The sequence below is a fragment of the Triticum aestivum genome, chromosome 5D, assembly GCF_018294505.1.
Source record: "Triticum aestivum cultivar Chinese Spring chromosome 5D, IWGSC CS RefSeq v2.1, whole genome shotgun sequence".
In the NCBI taxonomy this organism is placed as follows: domain Eukaryota; kingdom Viridiplantae; phylum Streptophyta; class Magnoliopsida; order Poales; family Poaceae; genus Triticum; species Triticum aestivum.
Genome location: NC_057808.1, coordinates 137,102,828 through 137,108,716, shown reverse-complemented (window position 1 = coordinate 137,108,716; position 5,889 = coordinate 137,102,828). Strand labels below are relative to the sequence as shown.

At 44.7% G+C, this 5,889-nt stretch overlaps 1 long non-coding RNA gene across 1 annotated transcript; it reads left to right on the top strand.

Annotated features, from left to right (window-relative positions):
* Positions 1–3,057: 3,057 nt before the first annotated feature.
* Positions 3,058–5,144, top strand: LOC123124496 (uncharacterized). Its single transcript, XR_006461103.1, has 3 exons — positions 3,058–3,401; positions 4,309–4,362; positions 4,903–5,144. It is a non-coding gene; the product is annotated as an uncharacterized lncRNA (long non-coding RNA).
* Positions 5,145–5,889: the final 745 nt, after the last annotated feature.

Here is a 5,889-nt window from a genome sequence, read left to right as displayed (position 1 = left end):
TCCATTCGTTGCCACTGATGGTCATAGGGAGCTACAAGAGGAAGAAATGACTCAAATCGACCGCCGGGTAAAAATCCTTCATTCCAAGTCATAGCCCGAGAGAGAGAGAGAAGAGAGGCATACCCGAGTGGTAAAGGAGTCGTCGGAGGAGGAGGAACCGCTAGAGAGGTCTGTGAAGAAGACCATGACGACCCCGGCGGTAGGATGCGAGACGGCGAGAGCGAGGAAGCAAGCGAGGAAGTGGCTATAGCTTAGGAAGGAAGGAAGGAAGGAAGGAGGAATCAGGGAAAATGTGACTTGTGGTCGGGGAGAAAAGGGGGTGGGGAAAGGGGAGGGGGCGGGGGTAGATATTTTGGTGGTAGGCCAAACTTTTGGAAATGTGGAGGGAAACATTGCGCGCGGTGCCGCCGGACACCATTCACTTTGAACGATTGTGTGCATCGCAAAACGATTCTTCTGCTTTACGCGCATGGGATGACTTTGATAATTCAAATTTTGGTGGAAATTTCCCCGGGTACGTCATTGCATAATTTAACATCGCTTGCTAATTTGGGCACACAAAAGAGCGTACAGCAGACATACCACACTTACTGAATCGAGCAATTTTAGTAATTAAACAGAGCCAGTTGACCTAAACATTGCTCTAACAAAAGACCAGCATTAAAAACAAAGCCTAAGTACGCATAATTTTAACAAATCCGCCGCCGCGCCATCCTATGCATCGTCGGTGTGAGATGAGACGTTGATGACTTGTCCTGGCGACATGCCGCCATTGGTGGACTCCGTGTCCCCCTGCTGAAGTCGACCGCGTCCTCGTCCTCGGCGCTGCCCTCAAGGTTGTAGTACTCGTAGTAGTGGTTGCGCCAGAGCTCGCGTTGGTACTCCACCGCCGATTCCTCGACGGACAAACTCTTCTCTACCTCGACCTTGGCCATGCGCAACTCCTCCTTCCGATGCTCCTCAATCTCTGCCGCCTCCTGCATCTCCAGCTCCCGCTCGACGACCTCATGAGGAAGCAGGTGATCCATGGACACCGCCGCCTTTTCGGACGTGGGTTGCATGCTGGATTTCGAGGTGGCCTGGAATATCTTAGCATGGATGGCCTCGACTAGGGCCAGGGCGACATTGGCGGCACGGACGGCAGCTCGAGCGCTCTCGGCATTTGCAGCCGCCGTCGTAGCAGCAGCTGCAGCCGTCTCGGCTGCTGTAGCTGCCCTGTCGGCTGTCGCAGATGCCCTCTCGGCGGAAGCAGCCGCGCTCAATGCGGATGCGGCGGCACTTTCGGCGTAGGCGGCCGCGCTCTCTGCGCAGGCGGCGGTGCTCGGGGGGGTGCGGCCATCGTACGGGCCTTCACGAAGCGTTTCCACAACATCATCTTTGCAAGATGGGGGTGTGGGAATGGGGATCGAGATTCATGGATTCGGGGGTTGCCGGCACTGGAGCAGACGAGCCGGCGAAGTTTAAGGAGGAAGACTTAAATAGACCCAAAAAAATTCATCGCAAACGGTTCCTACAAAACTACTGTGTGTGATGTTGTAGATATTTTTTATTAGCTGTGAAAGACGAATTTGGAGTAAAGTGGCAATGGATGGTGTTTTAAATGTACGAGAAAATTTGTAGTACTAATACAACTGCCATGTCAAATTTTGGAAACTTTCAGGGGTCATTCGACCTTTTAAGACAATTAAGTGATTTTCTAGCCATTTAATGACCGTAATTGAAATTTGCACTACATGTACATGCAACATCTAATCATAACGATTTGAAAAGTCATATTTTGTGTACTTGTGTGACATTTAATTCCATGTGCAGTAAATTGGAAGGAATTTTCAAACATATCTATAATACCTAAATAGTTCATCCCCACTATCTGATTTCTTTGCTTTCTCATGCTTCCACGTCATCTTAATTTTTTCGGCCGTTTGATTGACAATATGTGGCCCAGATGTGCAGCAGAGAGTTGGCCCCGTGTTGGCTCCACGCCCCACCCGTTAGCGCCTCCTTCTTCGATCCGCAGAAGCGGAAGCGATGCTTTTCTCCAACTGAAGCGTCAGTGACAGAACCACATAAGAAAGAAGGTATTGTGAGCCATATCCACATATGAAGACCGACAGAGAAGTAGTGAAGGAACATGAAAACCATTTTTTCCTAAAAAAAAAAGAATATGGAGACCATCATCAAACTTTACCTATTTGTGTTTCGGGTGGGACTTACATGCGGAGAAACAGACATGAGGGTCAAGAATGGAGCGAAGTGGGAGAAATACATTGGAGTTTGTGAACGAATTTTAGATTTTTGATAGAAGGACCAATTGCTTCAATACTTGGTCATGAAACTATATGATTTTGTAAATAAATGATGTGGCATCCAATATGCACTCAAATTATTTTTCACATATCTTTGTAGTTCAAATTCCATTTGGTAGGCAAGCATGTACTGATGGAACTATCTCCAGTTTCTATGTATCATCAACAGATTTCGGTAAGAGTTCGAGCATCTTTTGTTTGCATCTTCCATAACCAGTATGTTTTGATACGCTTGCTTTGACAAGACAATGTCAATAAGTTCAACTTAAGAAAATCACACGAACCATTTATTTGAATAGCCTGGTAGTCCGAAATCCAGATAGTTGAGAAACATGCACCTACATATGAGCGTTACCAATCCATAAAAACAATGAAAGAGCTAGCTTATCATGTCATAGTGAAAATGTATGGATTGAAGTAGAGTGATGACACCAAAGCTAGAGCAAGGAGTGGACCGAGATTAAAGAGGGGCAAACGAAAGTTTGTCTTGTTGGTTAGTTGCTGGGAGAAATACAACCAAAGTAACATTGTTATGTTGTCCCGTGGCAACGCACGAGTATTTAACTAGTATCTATAATATCTAAATAGTTCATCCCCACTATCTGATTTCTTTGCTTTCTCATGCTTCCACGTCATCTTAATTTTTTCGGCCGTTTGATTGACAATATGTGGCCCAGATGTGCAGCAGAGAGTTGGCCCCGTGTTGGCTCCACGCCCCACCCGTTAGCGCCTCCTTCTTCGATCCGCAGAAGCGGAAGCAATGCTTTTCTCCAACTGAAGCGTCAGTGACGGAACCCCTCCTCATAATCTGGTCACCGCGACTCCCACCCCCATCTCTCTCCTCAAACGCCACAAATTCCATGCGGTGATGGATGCAACAGAGCCCAGCCTCCTCTAGGGTTTGCGTCCGCCATCGAGGTGATAACCGGCGGCTATGGCGGCGATGGCGACTTGCGGGACAAAGGAAGGATTGCAAGACCATCGTTCTGGAGGATGGGTGAGACTTTATGCAGAGGGGCTTCAACATGCTCATCAACATCCTCGAGGGCCAGAGCCCGAGCACAACTCCGAAGACTACATGATGCAGCTGACCACGTAAGTCGCCTTCGTCCCCGCCTCCCTCGGTCCATGCCTAGCCTAGGCCGATTCGATCCAATCCGGTGCTAATATAGGGTTTCCAGCCTCCTCATTTTCCTTCGTCCCTGCCTCCCTCCGTCCATGCCTCGCCCAAGCCGATTAGATCCAATCTGGTGCTGATATAGGATTTCCGCCCCCCTGTGCGTCCTTCGTCCCGGCCTCCCTCCGTCCATGCCTAGGCCAACTCAATCCAATCCGGTGGTGATATAGGGTTTCTGTCCCCCTGTTTGTCTCTTTTGTGGTGCAGCATGTTATACAACATGTGCACGCAGAATCCTACCCATGACTACTCGCAGCAGCTCTACGACAAGTACGGTCAGTCCTTGAGGACTACATCCAGGCCACCGTAAGATTATTTGCCAGCTCTCGCTAATACGTACATGTGTGTTGTCTGTACAGATTAGCTCCTATTTTGTGTGTGTGTGTGCCGGTGTTGTTGGTTTTCCGGTCCAACGAGTCAAGGCTAAGGTGATTGCGAACATGCAGTAATGTTTTTGCATTCGTGTATCTTTTTTGGGTACAGGTGAAGCGTGACGTTGGATTGTCTTGCTGGCTGTGAATGATCCTATCTTGAATTATTCTGTTCCTTGGCAATCTGAAAGAAACCTTCCTATTAGGATTCCAGTATATATAGTATCTTTTATGTAGTACGTACAGCCCGGTTAAATATCCCTTAATTTACAGAAGTGCATCGGTCAGTTTGCTTTCATGTGACAATGTGGTTTAGGTCAGTTTATTTACGCTCATACATAGGTCCTGATTGAATTCTTCTTCTTTGGTCTGGCATTTTATTTTGGCTATACTGCTATCCATTAGTTCACATCTTAGAGTAATGTTAATTCAGTTGTTCTTGAGATTTTTGCAGGTTAGTGATTGCTGGCTTTGCTGCATTGGTCAATTTTAAATTCAGTTAAACAAGGTGACCTTTCTCTACAAGTTTTTGTCTATGTGGCAACATTTTTTTGTCTCCTATAGTTATTTTATTCTAGAAGCAGATAGTTAACGAGTTACTTGCATTTTACGATACTCCAAAAATAAGAATAGTTGTTCAGCTCAGGTAACAAGATAACAGCACATACATGGATCCAACATCCAAATTTATTCCTTTTACATTCAGCTATAGCTGCGCTGATTCTGATGCACTCTTTTCATGTATGCAAGTGTGATCATTGGAAGGCTTCTTAGTTTCAAATCTTTGTATTGACATTACTGTTTCTAATCTATGCAAGTAATTCTTTATTGCTTTTGTATGCACGAACACTATGAGACATGTGGCGTTCATTCCTGCCACTTCTCAAATTCTTCTTAACCTTTGAGTCAGTTATCTAAAGGCCATCTTACTATTATCATCTTAAAAGTTCTTTTTTGTTGAGATATGTTTCCAATGTTGCAGATAGTATGACCTTCAGAGACGTGTGCTTACATGGTTTGTTACTTCCCTTTTTACCTGATTTCATAGGAAAACAAGATCAGAATTTCTGCTACTACACTTCCTTGGTATTGGCGCTTGGGGGTCCACAGGTTCATCGATTGTTCTTATACTTTTGGTATGCTCCATTCAGTTCTCATTGCATGAATTTGTATACAAAAGGATGTATGATGCAAGATGACTAAGAAACAAAACTGAATTTTGTTCAGGCTGCAGTCCGTGTCTCCATGTAGCTCTTTTGTAGTACTATTGACTAAGTGGTACATTTTCCCCATGATTTTGTATGGCCTTTGTAGCTGCAGAGAAACTGATAGTTGGAGTTAGGGGATATGGATATATCAGCCACATCGGGTGACCTTACAGAAGTTCAGATAATACTTACCTCTAGGGAGCCTGCTTTAGGGATTTTCTTCGGTGCTTCCAAATTGTTAGGCAAAGATTTGTGGAACAGTAATACAATGACAGTAGTTCTGCAACACTACCATTTTTCTCACAGATAGTGACAATATTTGGATGGTTCAACCTTTTACATTAGTATAACTTAATTAAGTAAACACATGAACTACTTTGAACATTACTTCCCCAACCTTCTTTGACTCAACATCTTTTCTAAAAATTGTGTGCACAATGTCTCTTTATTGACTCAAAATTCCAAGGGATGTTCTTCTTGCGATTAAGTCTAATAATGCTCAAAACAATTATTTTTAGCATAAAGTCCCGCAGCAACGCCCGGGCATCATCTTGTTGGTCTAACGGATATGACACAATTAAGTATGGAGTGCCATGGCATTTAAATTCCAAAATATTAAAAAAATATCAGAAACACATGAAACCTTGGTTGATGTAATGTCATGACACCAAGATGATGTGGTAAAAAATTTGGCATGTTTGACGAAAGTTTGGACACACACCCCTCACAACCCGGAGCAACTCGCTAGAAGGCTCGTGTTTCCAAGAGGTAATAATGGATATTTGATGACGAACGGGAGATAGCTTCCTCTTACGGCCTTCAAATTT